Here is a 19,377-nt window from a genome sequence, read left to right on the forward strand (position 1 = left end):
CACATTGCGTATATCACATCCATGCCACTTGCTATGAGCATTCTTATGATCTTGTGAATGATAACGACTATGATTGCGGCCTTTTTGCATGGGATGACCATCACCAACCATATATGCATCACCATGCCCACTAGTGTCAACAGACAGACATCTAATCTCTTCTATGAGCAGAGAACTAGTAACATCACAAAAAACAAGCTTACACTCTGGGGTAGAGTTTCTAATGGTAGTATTAAATGTGTCCCATTATGTAGGCAAACAACGTAGCAAGAAAATAGCTTTCATTTCATCATTGAAATTGAGTCCCTTAGGTGTAAGCTACAAAAACAAGTTGTTGAATGTGTGAATTGACACTACTGCCCTCTTTCATGTTCAAATGCATGAGCTTTCTCATGAGAAAAATTTTGTTCGTGGTACTCTTGCATCCCAAGCTGCACATAATGACTCCCATAATTCATTTGTAGTGGTCTTATCCATAATGGTAAATTAAATCAACTCACAAGGTGCAAGCAAATGGTCGACATAGCACAAGCATCAAGCTCCTTCCAATGATGATCAATGTAAACACCCTCTTTATACTTTTTTAATGGCAATGCAAGGCCCTTATTGACCAAGACATCAAGCATACGTTGCTTCCATATCGTGAAGTTTGCACCATCAAACTTCGTGATATAAAACTCTTCTTTCTCAAAATGTTACTGAGTGAGACTAGGAATGTATGGCAAAATTTTTGCAAAAAAAATTGACAGAGTCTCCTCTGTATAGAGATCAAAATCTCAACCAGAAACTCAGCAAATCAATGTGTAAACCATAGAAGAGTGCTGATAGAGCATCAACTAACATTTACCACTCAAAAGATCTATTGAAAGACTACCAACTTGGCATTAAAGCACTTATACCTTCTACACATATCCTACAATGAGGCCACGAGTAGGGATCTCCAGCAACCTAATCCACCTTACATTGGGTAAACCCGACCCCAGTGTTCAGCTTCAAAAAACCTCACGTAAAGACCCTCACAAAAGGCTATGCAAACACACTTAGCCATTATCTCAGAAAGGGCTCTTTAGACTGAGTCTTAGAAATGGTCAAGACTGCCAAATGAAGCCCAAAATTTTCTCCACAATGGTGTACAATGGCAATATCCCTAACACAGTATGCATGAATTGTAACACTCACTGCTAAGTGCAGGACATGCGCTCAAACAAGCGTCAACAAGTGTGTGGAGAGTAAACAAGCACTCTCAAGTGCTAATCACACATAAACCATATACATCCAAACTCCCCCCATAATTGAAATGCATGTAAACACCTTTCATAGTCAAAGATGCTCACAGCTCTGCTATCTCAAAAGAACATGTGACTATCCTTGTGTGTGTAAAATTGTATGTGAGAGTTGTCTTTAAAAAGCCATGAATTGCTTTGCATAAGCAATCAGAGAAAATCAGTCTCTAAAACCACAAAGAACATACGTCATGGCCAAGAATACATATGGCAATCCAAAACTGCTCTCAAAAATGCATGGAGAGCTCAAAACACCTGTGAATTCATGAAATCTACTACTAATGGTAAGTTATAACTTGTCTCCCACTATCAACAAGCTCTCTCTTTGTCTCGCTCTTTGTCGATGTCGCAGTTGTTCACCGATGTCAATGTTGGGTGTCACTCCTCTATAGAAGAGGCACCTCACCCAAGAACATCAATGCCTGAGGAGAAGATGCCGATCCTGCAAGTTGGGGAAATTAGTTGTTGATGCCAAGAAAACGTTGGGTGTTGATGTTGACTTTCTTCATCAAATGAAAGTGCCTTGTCGATGCCGAATGCCAAAAGTAGATCCAAATACCCGCGATGCTTAAGACACAAAATGGGAGGTGTTTGTGTGTTCGATGCCAAAAATGGTCGCGTGATAGAGAGAGAGAGAGAGAGAGAGAGAGAGAGAGAGAGAGAGAGACAGAGAGAGAGAGTGGCAAAAAACACACCTTCGCCTCTATTCTTGCTTTGTCAAGACCGAGGATGGCTGAAATTGCCTATGCTTGGTGTGTAGGCCTAGAGTTTCCTCTCTCTCCTCTTTTGGGTTGTGTGTGTATGTGTGTAGGTCATTGTCATGTGTGTGTGTGTGTGTGTAGCGCTGCACACACACACACTCTCTCTCTATTACACTACAGAGAGAAAAACTCACCACTGCTATAGTCAATCTTATCAGTTCTATATTTTGCTTGCTTTGATTAGTGCTACTATAAAGCTTAAGTTGTTCACAAAGTGAAAAAGAGATCCCAATACTACTTTTGTCTTCACAAAACCGAGTCCTACCTTCAACCTTGCTTTTGCCTTGCATTCTCTATCTACAGTACTATTGCAAGCATTGGTTCATCATGCTCCAAGCTTTGCACACCTACCACACAGTTTGCTGTCGAGTTTTGATTATCCGCACATTGAGCATTAATCTCCTCTTTGAGGTGTTGCACACATCAAGAAAGTTGAGCATCACTCCAAGCTTGAGCTCTGATACCACTTGTGAAGAGTGTGTGTGTGTGTGTGTGTGTGTGTGTGAGTGTGTGTGTGTGTGTGCGTATGCGTGTGCATGTGCATGTGCGTGTGCGTGTGCGTGTGCGTGTGCGCGCACGTGCGTGTGTGTGTGTGTCCCATGTGTGTGTGTGCGTGCGTGCGCGTGTGGATGCATGCGTGAATGCATGTAAGGTAGGGGCAGAAGCATGAGCAATGTCGATGGATCCTTATTCCTTAACTGATATGTACCTATGCTTCACTTGAAGGCAATCACTGTAATGTTTTTTTTAAACTCCATAGGTCATATATGACCTCCATGGATGATAAAACTCTCTCTCACTCTTTTGATCATAACTTCTTCATCCGAACTCCGATTTGGGTAATCTATAGCCTCAATTGAAGAGCACAAAGCCCTCTATGCATTGATGTAAGTTATTCTTGTGAAAACCAACCATAAGGAGAAGCCATGCATAGTGTACAAGAATGAGACACTTGAAGTTGTTGAGAGCTTTAAGTACCTTGGCCTTGAGTTTCCATCCAATCACAAGTGGCATGAATGTGCTGTGCATCGTTTGGAAGCGAGAAAGAGAGCATATTATGCATTTGAAAACATGTGTAATGCGGGAAACATCAAGTGTTGGGTTCTCAAGAAGTACGTTTTTGATGCATTGATGACACCAGTTCTTCTTTATGGAGTTGAAGTGTGGGGCGGGAGCATCTCAAAGTCTACTTGGAAAGAGTTTGAGAATGTCCAAAAGCATTTTCTTACAAACTTTCTCCAAGTTAACACACAAACACCATATATGCTCCTACTTCTTGAGTCAGGATCTCTTCCAATTGAGATTATGGGCATGGAAAGGGTTGTGGAGTACATGATAAAGATGAGTCAAAATCCCTCACATTGACTTCCTACAATTGCATGGGAAGCAAGCAAAAAAGTTCAAAAGACGCATAAAAGCAAGATCTTGACCACGGGATGGATGCAAGACATAAAGAAGTGGTTTGGGAGATGGGATGCATTACGCTTGCTACATGATGCTTCAATAAACTCCCAAGTGAATGAAGCTTTTCTACAACGCCAATGTATTACGGCTTGGGAGAAATCCGGTGGGCCACGCTTCATACATTACACCACCCATATTGCCCCCAACTATAAAACCATGTTCTTCGTTGAAAGAGGAAACCGTACTCACATTTACATGCTTGAGCCTATCACTTTGTTGGCGATACGCACTATCGCAGCCATTCGGCTTAGCTCCCGTTTCCTTCGATGCGAGATAGGGTGTTGGGAAAATGGAGAAGAGTCAAATCGATTGTGCACATTATGCTCACTGCAAGTTTGAGAGTCTGAGTACCACACACTACTAGAGTGCTCAGCTTTTGATCACATCCGAACTTGCTTCTCTCACATTTTCAAACATAACTTAGACCTACACACTTTCCTCTCCCAGCCACAGTGTGGACTCTCTGTTGCGACTCTCATCACCACAATGTTGGAGCATCGAGAGTCACTCATCACCCATACACATACTACATCACATGTAACTTTGGTCCCATAGGTCATAGTTGACCTCCGAGGATGATAATAAAATTTCTCTCTCTCTCTCTCTCTCTCTCTCTCTCTCTCTCTCTCTCTCTCTCTCTCTCTCTCTCTCTCTCTCTCTCTCTCTCTCTCTCTCTCTCTCTCTCTACAAGGGTAGGGTTGTGGAACTAGCCACAAGGGAAATTTGAGGGCATGAGTATGGATTGAGGATCAAGGAAAAAGGATGTCATGAGGGGCTACCACCTAGAGCACAAGGAAGGGCAAAAAGCTGCCATGAATAGTCCAACATGAGAAGGGAAGAACGTAGGGCCAAGAAGGGAAAAATTCTACCATGAAGAATGTAGGGCCAAGAGGTAGTTGATTGTGGATAGAAGAGGAGGCAATCCACGAGGGTTAAGGATAATGTGAAGGAGGCCTTGCAGATGGAGGAATTGGAGCTCCGACCTACACCAAAGGTAGGGCTACCAGAGGTCGTTGGTAGCTCAAAAATAGAGCATAAAGTAGGGTAATGTTTTTCACCATAGTCGCACCCTCTCTTTTGAATTACCTTGCAACCAAGCTTCCTTTGCCTCTTGGCACAGTCCACCATGTTTTTGGTTTTCCATTGAGGAGGTGATTTCATACATCAAAAAATTGGGCACTTAGGGTGCCCAATGACCATTGCAAGGGTAAGTTGCTAGCTATGACATGACATGCATGTATATGCATGCCATGTCTTCAATGCACCATGCATGCAAATGCATGGCATCCTTAGGATGTACCATACAAAGTGCCTAAAGGTCAAGTTTGATGATTTCATATGCTTTGATGTACCATGCAAGTGCATGAAGGTCAAGTTCAAAAAAAATTGTATACTCAATGTACCATGCAAAGTGCATTAAGCTCAATTTTGATGATTTTATCTACTCCGACCTACCATGTAAAATGCGTGAAGGTCAAATTTGATGATTTCATATGCTCATATGTACCATGTAGCAAGATTGCATAAGTATACGAGCTGTTATCTATGAACTTATGCATGATGGTTCCTATGAATTTATGCAAAAGGGTGCACACATGTTACATGCATGGCATGTCCTTCAACATGCATTTTACATACTTAAATACCGATTGGCATTTATTTTCTTTTACATAGATTTTTTATGATGTTTTGGATATGAATGTTTAATTCTAGGCATTTATTTTGCCCCTATGGACAAAAAAGAACTCATTTATGATTGAATCACCTAATATTTTAACACATGCACTAAATGATGACTGCATGGTTATGAACATCGCATACCCACATCTACAATTAGTCATTTTTAGAATGAAGAATTTCAATATGGTTTTCTTCAAGTGGTCTAATTATAGGTGGCATTTATTTTGCTAATTGTTTGAAGTTATTTAGTCAAGAATTCCATTGCTCTATTCTATTGGGTTTGTCTGTTTTAGCTTGGATGCTTAGGTGGCAGTAATCTTGTCGTAGCATGTGGAAAAGAGACCTTCAGTGTAAAGCTATCCATGAGGGGCATTCGCATTCCTAGATGGCGTGGACTCACTTAGACTTAGAAAAAGGTTGCATAAAAGGGCCTAAAAGAGTACCCATGAGTTTGATAGTAAATTTGGGATGATTTGAAGCCTCTTATGGTGTCATGCATGATGCTAGATGAGATGCCTACTCTAACTCTATATGATGAGCCTCTTAGTACTCACTTTCAATCAATCTAGTTATCACTTTTTTGTCTACACTCTACTCCAATTTCCATTGTGTGATTAAGCATGTGATTAGCATGATATTACCATGAATGTAACACTCTCTAAGCCTCCCTAATCCCTACATATGGTATTAGAGCCATTAGAGGTGTTTAGCATCTCCTAAGTATCCATTAAGATCCCTATACTAGATCATGTGGCATATCTCTCCTCTTGCTATTATGATTGACTCAAACCTCTTTTGCATTTGTTTACAAGTTGCACTTATTCCTGCTTTTGATGGGATACTACACATTGTGTGCCACTACCCACATTAAGGTGTGAAGTAGTGAAGGGGAATTGTATAGGGTTTTATGTCTTTAGAGTTACCTTATTGTTTTTGCTCAACCTCCTCTACCAACCATTTGATTAAGTTCTAGTGTGTGTATGTGGCTTCCCCCTGCCAAGTCATAGTCAAAAGGTCACTTTTGGGGGGACTCTCGCAAGGAGCCCATGTGGGGAAAGTGGTATGAGCCACCAAGTGGTCAAGGCCATTGGGCCCTTGTGTGGTTTTCTGGAGGCTATGTTTCTATAGGGGACTCTCACATATGCAACATTTTTTGGGTCACACGTGGACGCAACAAAGCATTCAAAACATTTCACTTTTACTTTTGGGTCTACAAAGGGATTCCCTCTCACACCTAGCATTTTTTCCACAAGCCTAAGTCCTCAAGACCTCCCTCCTCCAGAGAGGAACTTTGTTAGTGGGTCGCCATGACGGATGTTTGTAGCATAGCTATCTCGCACTAACATAATAATGTCAATACTCAAGGAAGTGACTCAGACGGGCCATGGAGACTCTTTGAGGGTGTCAACCTCAAGAAGTGAACCTAACAAGCAAACGCATCAACTCAATAAGAAAATCACCAACTCACTAATTGGAAATCTACCTATATCCTTCTTTACCGCCACTCTCAATCACCATGTCATTTCAATGACTAGACGAACTTGAATCGTCACAAAACTTTTAGGGAAGCTATATTAGGTCTAAGTAGATATGTCTACAAAGTTTAGTTGCAATCTGACAAGGTACCAAAATCACGATCCATCATGCATGAGGTCACAAAAACTACAATAGAACATCCGAAATAGGTCACCCTAAGGTCTAATGACACTCTCCTATGGTCAAAATGTCACGAAACAATGATTTAAGCACCCAAACTTAAGATTAGGCTTGAAGACATGAAGTCATAAACCTTGATAGAACTTGAAATGCTTACATTAATTGAAAGATCAAGCGAAGAGGAACAAAATGCACTTTCAAAATCAAAATAGGAGTATCCAATCATTAGAAAAATTGATTACAAGTTAGAGCTACTTGGTTGCTTGAGCATACTATATAGAGCTTCCCTTTCTCCAAAGATAAGCCTCCCTTTCATACTAAGGTTATTGTCTTTTATACTTAGGGCTTTCTAAATTGTGGGTGGCCAGGCTCACATGGGCCTTTACAAATATCATGAAAGAACTACAACTCAGACAATAGATCCTCTACTCTACAATCAGGATTTACACATAGTACAAGTACACTAGCTTGAAAAAATAATAGAGTACAAATATATTGAAGATGTGGTGTCTGGCTAGGTGGGCACCTGTATGTTGAAATGGCCAAACACTCCCCCTTCCTAGCTTGTGTCGTCCCTTGACTCGACCATGTGCCATCTTGTCGTGATGATTGTCTTCAGGTTTGTCTTCAAGGCTGGTCTTTAGCTTTGAAATTGCTATGTAGTTGATGACATTCCTTGAGTGATTTATACCTACTATGTTCTAGTTGATATGTGAGTTGGGCTTCTATTGTTAAGGCAATTTTATAGCTTGTTGTGCATTCTCCTTTTTGTTGCAATTTTAGTTGTGAAAGTAACTGTGGGTACTGCTTGTCTTTTTGGGAACTAAGCCTCTTTGGATCGTTGACTTTATGATGGACCTTGCCCTCGAGCTCCATTGCAATGTGAGTCCTCTGTAATATTTCACCAACTTTGAAGTATTGTTTGAGCTCCTTATGATTGTTATGAAAGTAACTATGGGTGTTGCTTGTCTTTTTGGGAACTGAGCCTCTTTGGGTTGTTGACTTTATGATGGACCTTGCCCTCGAGCTCCATTGCAATGTGAGTCCTATATAATATTTCAGCAACTTTGAAGTATTGTTTGAGCTCCTTATGATTGTTATTGATAGCTCTTTTGCTGAATTTGTCATTGCTTGTCACTTGTTTTTGTATGCTATTCTTTGACTTGCCATTGTTAAATGGAGCTTTGTTTTGTTGTCTTTGAAGACAAGCATGTGGAGACCTACAATTGTTTCTTTAATTCTTTGACGATTGATATGGAGTTTTCTTATTGCTAGTAGTTGATGTAGAAGGAATATATACAAGAGGATAGTGATGAGTGTTCTAGATTAGGGTCTAAAACTTGGATGGCCAAAGGGAAAAAACCCGGTGGGAAAAAAGTACCTTTGGTATACGCTCTTATTAGAGTTAAGCAATTTGAATTTAAGTACATGTTCATGCAAGGTAAGTGCTTGGGAGAAACAAAGTAAGAGTGTCTAATTCAAGTGTCAATTATGGGACATTTTATATACATATAAGAAATTTGTCAAACAAAAGCATGCAATGTGAAAGATGGAGTTGATGGGTGCTTCAAGGAACAAATCTAGCACATATGACATCAAAGGACGTCGCAAAATCTTCCACATTTCCAAGAAGGTTTTTTGATGTAGAAGCTTCTCCACTCATATCTCATTCTGCTCAATGTGTTAGTGTCTTTTGGGCTTCCTCCTTCACTTTGCCAAACTTAAAATACATAAGCTTCGACTCTTATGCTCACCTATACTAGCATGAGAGACATAGCATAAATATGCTCAACTCTTTCAATTTGAGCAGGACCTAGAATAGTTATGGCTCTTAGACCATAGAGAATATTACTTGAAGCTTTGGGACTAACACCTCACTCATTTAATGGCTTAGCTACCCAACTCTGACTCTTACGCCATGCATTTTTTAAGGCGACTTGGATGAATTTGTTCAAGACCAGAAACCCAAGTCTATAGGTTCTTGAGATTTAGGCCTCTTTCATTGTTTTGGTCTTTGAATTCCACCATTTTGTCCAGTAGGTTGGCACACCTCTGCTTCTTTTTATTTGTTTGATACTGCTTTGTGAAAAAGGTTCTATGATTGTAGTAGAGACTAATGGAGCCTTCCCTTTATCCCCCGTGAGAAGCGATTATAGATGTTTGTGGGTTCTCTGCGATTGAGTTTCCAATATCAATATTGGGACCCACCTTGTTTTGGTCTCCATGTGATTTGATGGACACTAGGCTTTGGTTCTATGATTGTAGTAGAGACTGATGGAGCCTTCCCTTTATCCCCCATGAGAAGCGATTATAGATGTTTGTGGGTTCTCTGCGATTGAGTTTCCAATATCAATATTGGGACCCACCTTGTTTTGGTCTCCATGTGACTTGATGGACACTAGGCTTTGGTATCGATATCTAATTATTACCATTGTAAAAGACTTGCTTTTGTAGTAGAAGACGAGGTATCCATCTAGAGGTTGTATCACCCTCTGTTGTGTTTGGCTTCTATTGGATCTTGGTTGTGATTACTTGCCTTTGGGTGGAACCTTGGGCTACATGACTGATCTTTGTTGTTCCAAGTTTTGCTACTACTTTTAATAACCATACTTGAGAGTTACCTTCATGAAATCCCTGTGCTTTGAGTAGCTTGATTGGAATCATCTGTTGTTACACATGTCTTTGTTGGGTAGCTTGGTGGAAGTCTGACTTTGATACCCCATTGCTTGTTTCTTTGAAGGTCTTTTCTTTTGCCTTTTGTGATTGCTCCTTCTCGTGATTGAGGTGTTTGTCTTCTGTTGATAGCTCGGCTTTCTCTTTGTAGAAACTTTTTCTTGAGGTGAGTAGCTCTAGGATATTATCTTAGGCTTATTGGCTCGAACATTGGTGTTTCCTTGAATGTAACCTTGAGCACTGATTGACTCATTTGATGCTACCCACCCTATTACCTTTGGTTGTTGAGGTTGAACTTGGTGGAGGATTGATGTATCTAAACTCGATCTGACTTTGATGTGCTCTTTGGATACTAACACTTGGTTGATTCTTTTTGAGGAAGTTTGATGGAGACTCACTGAAGGTAAAGTTTAAGGATGATCTACTTTAGTGTTTGCTTTAGCTTTATCTTTTTTTGCTATGGTTGGTTGTTCCTTTTTTGCATGGATTTGAGATGCTTCTGGGACTATTATTGTTGTTGTTGAAGCTTTTTGTTGCTGTTGAAAGAAGATGTTCATCCAGCTTTTTGTCAGGACCGAACTCTCTTTGACATAATTGGAGTTGATCATGTATAAAATGTCCTTGAACTCCCCATTACACAACTTGAGTACGGCTTTTGCCACACCAAAGCTAGAAATTGGCATTTTAGAATTGTGTACACTATTTCTTCTAGCTCTTTGATTGGTGACTTTCCCATCATTATCCAAGTGCCATAAGACATTAGATTGTTTGTAGCATAAGGATCTATCATAGCTAAGCATGTAATTTTGAGTCCTATTTTGCCACATAAGCTGAATTTGATTACTGTAGGGGACAATTGATCTTTTGCCTTCTCCTTGTTCCTCTCTTGATCTTGAGTTTTTTGGACATCTAATGTGGAACTCAAAAACACTACTTCTTCATCTACTTTCAAATGTGTATTTTTTAGAGTTGGATTCTTTGAAACAAGAATTGTTGATTATTTAGGTATGTCAATGATGACATATCCTTGTGGTTTCTTCTCTTCCTTCATTTGTGTTTTTGCATCATGATTCATGACATAGTTGTTTGTCTCACCTTTTCTACTTTCATACTTACAATTTTCATTAGCTTTTTTCAACATCTTTATCATAAAATAGGGAGCTGTGTCACAGCCTTCCTCATCACAAAACTTTGTAGGCATTATTTCATTTACGCACACATCTAGAGTAGCCAAAATTTGGTTCCATTTGAATGGCTCAAATAAATCCTGAGGAAATGGTTCTAGGATGTATTCTTTGTCTTCTATTGTTCTCTTTAAGATGAAATCTTCTTTCCACATTCTGAAGCTCCACACATCCAAAGATATGCTTTGGTTTGCAACCATGCTGGGAATTTAGATTTGTTTGTGGTTGTAGAATTGAACTCCTCGGCATATGTCTTTGTGACATCTCTATAGCTATGGTCTTTTAGGTTAATCTTTGTGGTTGTCTTTTTATGTCTCAAGTAGATATTATTATAGCCCCAATCTTGAACCATCTTAAAGTTGTCTCATGAATGGACGTCCCAAAGTTATATCAAAATCGTTCTTTCCCAAAATCTACAATTGCAAATGTACGTTCATACTCTATCCCACAAGATCTTACAATAATTTGCTCCAACATACCCATTGGTTTCTCAACATAACCATCTATGAGTTGCGATTTCATTCTTGTTTTTTTGAGAGATGGTCTTTTCCAATTTTCCCTAACTTCTTTAGTGGCAATGGCTAATATGAGTATGCAAATGCAGTGCATGTGTGGAGAGGGAGAAGGAGAGAGAGTGGGGAAGGAAAGATATGCACACGAGATATGGGTGGAGCTTCACTCTATGGGAATGGTTGGAGAGCTCCTTATTCTGTAGTATACCAAAAGAATAAGTATGTACATACAGTTGACGATCGAACATTGGACATTTGGCATAGGGAAAAGACGCAACATCTTTAGCCCAACAAACTCCCACTTAAAGGCGATGTGCCAATGAGTGGGACCTACTAGCTAAACTACTCATATGTACAAGAAAACATGTTAGAAACTCTCTCAACCTATGTCCACTGGCTTGCTCAATTTATATACATGCATTAGAATCAGCTCCAGGGATAGGCGAGCATGCATACGCAAGTTAGAGCTTGCATGTAAATCTTGCAAACAACCCTGTATGGTCTACAAATCTCCATGGCGTATCATGCTAGTGTCAATCATTGTATGATTGACAATCCCTAATGCAAATGCTCCCGTTGTAGCTTCTAGGTTGGGCCTCAACACTAGTAGGTTATACATGAGACGCCCAAACACTGACAAAAGCTATGCAAACCTAGCTATCCTAGCCTCCCCTATGCTATTTGCATTCACTACATCATCAAGACTACTCATCGCATATGGATGTGTCATCATCGACATTGGGATGGCTACATCACTCTCATCCATAGTCATAATTGTGTGTCCTAGCATCAACTCATCATCCTCTAGCATGAGCATATCGAAGAACTCCATGTCCTTCATCTCATCTTTTGTCTCTAGGGAGCATACCCGCTCTACCTCTATCTGCACAAACTCTAACAACACCTCCTGTGTCTCACTAGAGCACTGCCACTCTATCTCTATCTTTACAGAGTCTACTGGCACATCCTACACAACTAAATGCTCTATCTCATGAGCATAATGGAGCTCACACTCGTGAAGGAGACACCTCTCATCTCTCGCTCAATGCATGCCAGCAACAAAATCGAGACCATGTTATCTCGTATCTCAGATACATACATATGATATGCCAAGACATTGCAGGCTCCCCTGGCAATCACTAATAATCTACAATGCATCTAGAAATACTGCTTGCTAAGCAGTGTATGACACCCACAATCTGCTAACCGTCTCACTAAGATCAAGCTATGTCTCAGAGTTGAGGAACATAGCGCACATGTTGTAGCGTATATGACGCACTACTAGGACATGACAAGCAAACATTTCATGCATCTGCAATGTCAAACGTCAAACCATCATCCAAGTGTACACAACCAAGGCTCCCACTAGAGAATGTGTTGAACCACTCACGATGTGGTGTGACATGGAGAAGAGAGAAGAACAAGAGACAACATTGTGGACTCCAAACACAATAGTGTTTTAGGGTTATGAGTCCTTATTGTTTTATGTAGAATGAATGGTCAGTGTTAGTTCCCGATTGGTGTCCAGCCACCGAACACTTAGGTGTGGCACATTGGGCTTTACCACCCCAAAAACCTCTCACTGAAAGGAAAATGCACCTCTAAAAGTGGGGTGACAATGTATATATACATACAATACAAGTAGACAATGACCATGATCATCTACCTAATGCCCATGAGTACCCGACAATGTGCAAACCGCTCCAAAGATAAGCCCTTTGTTAGAAGATCAGCAGGATTCTCACTGATGTGAACCTTGGCAAGCTACAATTGCTTGTCCTCAAGCACCTCGCTAATGAAGTGATACTTCATATCCACGTGCTTTGTCTTTGCATGAAACATTGGGTTCTTTGCCAATTGTATAGCACTTTGGCTATCATAATATAACATAGGAATCTCAACACTAGTTTCCAAGTCTACCACTAAACAACCAAGCCATATATCTTCCTTGCAGGCTTCTGAAGCTACAACATATTTAGGATCTATAATAGACAAGGTAATGAAGAGATGCACACGAGATATGGGTGGAGCTTCACTTTGTGGGAATGGTTGAGGAGATCCTTATCATGTAGTATACCAATAAGGTAATTATATTCACACAGTGGGCAGTCGAACACCACACATTCAGCCCTAGGCAAAGGTGCAACGCCTTTACCCCAATAGCTACTCTAGCCCCGCTATCAAGCATAGCAAAATTTTTTACCTCTTCAAGTATTGGTTTTGCCTTAGGTTTCTCTTGTGTCATTTTACCGGTTTGATCATCTAAGGGAATATTTTGAAGAGGAATTTTTAATCCCATCTCCTCTTGTTAATAGATGCTGGTATTGCCTTAGATTTTTCATGTCATTTTACCCATTTGATCATCTAAGGGAATATCTTGAAGAGTAATTTTCAATCCCATCTTCTATAGATTTTTTCCCACTTCTCTCCATAGATGTGGTCATATTTTCAACAGCTCTAAGAGAGTAATTGTGCATTGTATAGGAGTAGACATCAATTCATGTAAGCTTTTAGTATCCATCATTTTTGGTGTGGCTTTCCACTAAGATGGTACCACTCTAACCTTCGATTTTGTTTTGTGTGCTCCTATGAATAAAGGTAAATTTTTCAATACTCTCCATAGATGCTTTTGTCCCTACATCATTGTATAGATATTGTATATCTCCTAGGTAAAACTCATGATTCATGTTGATTTTTTGTGATAGGTGCAGACTTGAAGGTCACACTACCTTCTTTGGCACTCCTGAATTCTTCCCATGACTCACTTGGCCATGGATCCTCTACCTCTGGGATAGGCGCCATGAGTTGTGATCTTGCATCATCAGTGGTGTTGACCACTACTTGTTCTTCTAATCGAATCTCCACGCTAGCAGTTGTTTGTGGTGCAATTTTGATTTCCATACTCTTTTGTGGTTGTGTTTTGTGTTTTGGCTTTATATTTGTTTGAGGAGACATTTCAACAATCTTTGCCTTTGGAGTTTCAAATTCAACTCTTCATTGTTTTGTTTTGGGAGGTGGACTAGATAGTGTAGGTTCCATTAATGGTCGTGCAGTCTCTATCAATTTCTCTCACATCTCTAGCCTCTACTTCTCCATCTCAAGAGGAGGGTAGGTCATCCATCATTGCTCTAGAGTTTGTTTGTCTTCAATCTAGCCTCAAATGCTTGCAACATATCATCTAATGACTCTAGGACTTTGTCTACCAACACTGATCCTCGTGATGATATCTTAGATGACACCACCACTTATGCTTGCTCCTTGTTTTCCTTTTCTTGTTTCAACTACTCTTTGGTTTGTTGTATCTCTGTTTCCAAGGAAGTGTTCTCTTTCAGCCTTTTTGCTTTCATTCTGTCATGTTTTTCCTTCCAAGGCTTTCTTTGATTCCTCACTGATAAGCTCTCAATTTCCATTTGAACAGGCAATTTGTGTTTGTCCATGACAGGTTTGTTTCTGGTAGCTTCTTGAGCATGAGCTCTTTTCATTGCATTTATGGAAATCATGGGTTATACCTCAGATTCGATTGAAGAAGGTAACAATCTTACAACATTCATTATTGCTTTCCCCTTATTATTTGGGTATTTTGAAAAATTAGGAATGATTTCTGTAACACCACATTCTAGATAGTATGCAATACTACGTTCTGATAAGGACAATTTCTTCCCTAGTGATTGCCTCCACACTCGTAGCATGGTCCTACTTGTTGCATAGATGGTGTTTTAGCTAATGGTTGTTCTTGCATGGTAAGAACGGTCTCCATAATCTTGATTGGCTATGAACATTAAGGTGTTCTCATCCATCGTATAATGATTTTTTATTGGTTGTGTCACATAGGATGGTTGCAGTCTCTTAACTCTTGGCATAATCCTATTTTGACCCATTGGGAATCTTGAAAGTGGAAATTGCCTTGCTTGAGGTGCGTATGGTCTCTCCCACGCATAGTTTTGGTTGTAATAGCACTCTCTCATCTTGTGATTGGTCCCTTTATGCTCTATAGCACACCATTTTAATTGGTATTCCATGTTGACTACTACTAGTTTTGGCTATGTATTGCATGAGTGAGTAGGATGGTCCCCCCCCATACCTGTTACACTTTCTCAATTGTGGTTGTCTCATGTTTATGTTTTGTCCAAAGTCTAGGCTCAAGCATCATGCTACTTCTTTTGCTAGCTCATTTAGATTGGGAAATGGTTGAGGTTGAGCAATTTGTACCATGTTGATTTTACTAGAAGATGAAGGGACATTGCTTGTCATAGTTTTTGTATCCTCTATAATCTTACTATAAGCTTTTTATTTGTCCACAAGGTACAAAGCTTTTCTCGTGACTTGCTCCAAGGTGGTACATCCTTTTAAGTGTAGATCTTTTTTGAGAGTTTTCTTTTTTATGCCCTCTATCAAGAGAATTGAAAATCTTTTGTCTTGTGGTAACTCTCTCATAGGACACCTCTTTATATATTGTTTCAAGCAAAGTGAAGCTTCTTTCACTTTCTCATTCTCTCTTTGCTTGAAAGCGTAGATTTGGGACCTGCTTCTTTGTTTGATCCCGCTTCTAGAGAACTCCTCTACAAATTCTTGCAAGAGTTGTTCAATGTTTGAAAAAGTATCTATGTTCAATGGCAAGAACCAAGTCAATGCCATCCCTTCTAAGGTTAAGCCAAATCTCTTAGATTGTATATGAATAGCAGATACTTGTTCAACCCTTGACACTTGTTTAAATAGTGACCAAGTGTGTATGGATCCCCTACCCCATTGTACTTTGTCTTCACATATTTGTTCACTTGATATGGTCTCATTTGTCGTGGTTCAGTCACCAATCTGAATTATTCAAGGTCTCTTACAAAGATATCTCTCGCTTTCTCTCTTTGTCTTGAAGAAAATCCTGGTGGAATCTCTCTGATATATGCTCTGGTATTGTCTTTGGAAATCTATTACCAAATCATGGTCCTATTGGCCCCATAGATCTAGTCTCTAAAACATGAGTATATTCAAGAGACTCATTGAATCTCGTTCCTCCCATAGATTCAGTCTCAATTCCTTGCGTTTTGGTCTCAAAGATCACTGGTGCACTCACAATCGACTAAAAGTACATAGAGATTGGAGTACCCTTGTATGTATATCTTTCTAGGATCAACAATTTTGTACTCTTGTCCATACTTATCTACCATCAAAACTTGCACTCCTCGGGCATGATCTATACGTGAATGCATAGAGGTTCTTATGGCATGTCAACTCTCCAACATTGGGTTCTACACACTTGTAGAACTTCTAGTGATCCCCATTTGTGAACCTATACAAGCCCTCATGAGCATATTCCATTAGAGCTCTTATGAATTTGTTGGTTTTGATGAATCTCACGTTGGGTTTTTGATCAACGGATGCTTCTCCTCTAGGTCTTCATCAATTTTTGCTCTCGTTTTTCTTGGCACATGCTTTTGAGTTGAGGTGTATAATGGCTGGTGTGGTTCCCAGTGAGTTGTATAATTACTTAGCAAAGATCCATGGCCAATGCCCTAAGGTGTGGTTTTGTATGTTTCACACGTCTCCATGTTTTCTCTCAATCCCACTATCAAAGGTGTCGCAACATTTCTTACGGTTTGTATATCTCTGAGTTCAATAGAAAACCTTGATGGTGGATGATTTGTCATGATTAAGGCTCACTTAATAATATCAAGATATTTTTTGACAAACCCACCTTTGCTTAGTGCAAATTATCTCTTTTGGTTCCTAGTTAAGTCTCTCAAAAGTTTGACCATTTGGTATATGGAAACTGGTTTTGGGTACCCTAAAAGTTTGAAATTAGGAAACCTACCAAACTTGGGCTCTAAATATCTTTTCTTGGCTTTGATTGACTCAATTTGGAGTTGTGTATCAAAAGTTAGAGCAATTTTGGTGAACTACACTTGAAACAGCACTCAATTTCGGGTTGTGTAGCAAAAATTAGAGCAATTTTGGTGGACTACACTTGAAACAACACTCAAAATAGTCTCTAAACTAGGACACTGGAACTTTTGCTTGTATCTTGGTCTCCAAAGGGTATTTTAGCTCAAACTTGATATATAAGATGTACTCAAGTACCTCTATAGGCTCATTAAGTCAGATGCCCCCACTATGAAGAGGTACATGGATTTTGATCCATGACCTCCTATCAAAATTTATCTTCAAATTTTGACAATAGCTAGACAAGGTTATCTACAGGATCTATACCAATTTCCACCAATTTTTGAGGTTGGGCGATATGGATCATGATCCATGTTTCACCACATCTGGACTTGATCTCTAGAGAGCTTGTTACATTATATGTCTACAAGCTATATCTCAAATCTTTTTGAATTTGGAATTGTTTTGATAGGTCAAATGACAAACCCTAGGTTTGATGTATGGTTTTAAATTTGTCTTCCATTTTGGATGCCTTTTGATCCAAATTTGCTTTTTTTTTTTCCAAATTGAACTTGGGGATATGTTTCCTTATATATGCACTATAGTTTGAGAAAATTCCAGGTCAAGCTATCTCCATGGGGACATGGATTGCAATCCATGTACCTTAGTGACAGAATGTGATGAAAACACAACTTTACACACGCCTTGACCTTGGTACCTTGACACTAGCTATATGCTTTTTGTGTGGTTTGGACTTGATTAGGTCAGCTGAAAATCATACCCTAGGTTTGACTTTGCGATTTTTCACCTTGAAGTGTTTTTTACCCTTTTGATATTATTTTTACATTTTTCTACAAACTTGCTTTAGGAAGTGTTGTTTCTAATGATCTCTACTATAGACTAGAAAAGTCTCTCCCAAAAATCTCAGATGGGGGACATGGATTGTGATCCATGTTCCATCACTTCTAGACTTGAAATTTGGTGACCTGGTAGGATATGATGTTTGTAACCTATTTTCAAAAAAAAATTGGATTTGGACAAAAAAAGTCAGTCAAAGTGAAATCCTAGGTCTGTTTTAGTGGTTTTTGGCTATCTTCTATTTTAGGCCCTTTTGGTCACTTTTTTCTTTTTGCAAATTTGACTTTGGGAGTATGCTTTCATATGTCTCTAGTATTCACTATTCAAATTTGAACCAAAATGTCGGAAGAGGTACGAAGATCGCAATCTATGTTCCACCTCATTTAACGTGAAACTTTGTTAGCTTGTAGTCTTTGCTATCTAAGAGCTATATCCAAATTCTTTTTGGATTTGGATAAGACAAAGATGAAAACCTACCAAATTTGGTCCAAGGGTTGAGTTTCTAGGTTTTTTCAAAGTTGTTAAACACTTATTTTTTCTAACTATTCCACTTGGTCTTTTGTGATTTGGATCTCACAATCTCAAGATATGCTCAATTTTGTGTCTAAAATCCTTGTTTCTAGGGTTTTTAATGACTAGACAAACTTGAATTGTCACAAAACTTTAAGGGAAGCTATATTAGGTCTAAAAGGGACATGTTTACAAAGTCTAGTTGCAATCTAACAAGGTATCAAAATCATGATTCATCATGTACCACGTCACAAAAACTACAACAGAATAGTCCAAACAGGTTGCCTTAAAGTCTAATAACACTCTTCTATAGTCAAAATGTCAAAAAACAATGATTTAAGCACTCAAACCTGAAGATTAGGCTTGCACACATGAAGTCACAAACATTGATAGAACTTGAAATGCTTACACTTCATTGAAAGAGCAAATGAAGAGGAGCACAATGTACTTTTTAGAATTGATATAGGACTACTTAATCATTCGAAAAGTCGACTACCATTAAGAGCTACTTGGATGCTTGAGAATACGTACACAGAGCTTCCCTTTCTCCAAAGATAAGCCTCCCTTTCATACTAAGGTTATTGTCTCTTATACCTAGGGCTTTCTAAATGGCCGGTTGCTAGGCTCACATGGGCCTTTACAAATATCATGAATAAATTACAACTCAAAGAATAGATATGCTACTCTGGAATCACGATTTACACATAGTACAACTATACTGATGGGAATGGATCGTGCTAGCTAAGGTGGATGAAAGAGAAACATCGTGCACACAAGTGAGTGTGTGTTGGCTAGATTTTCACTCAAGCAAATTAGGTTCCAAGATCAATTAACTTGGACTCATGAAAACGATCTTGAGTATTTGCTAAGCCATCACAAGCGCACCATAAACAAGGGAGATATAACGCAAAATAGACTTGGT

This window comes from Adiantum capillus-veneris, chromosome 6 (assembly GCF_014529385.1).
Source record: "Adiantum capillus-veneris isolate H3 chromosome 6, ASM1452938v2, whole genome shotgun sequence".
NCBI classification, from domain to species: Eukaryota; Viridiplantae; Streptophyta; class Polypodiopsida; order Polypodiales; family Pteridaceae; genus Adiantum; species Adiantum capillus-veneris.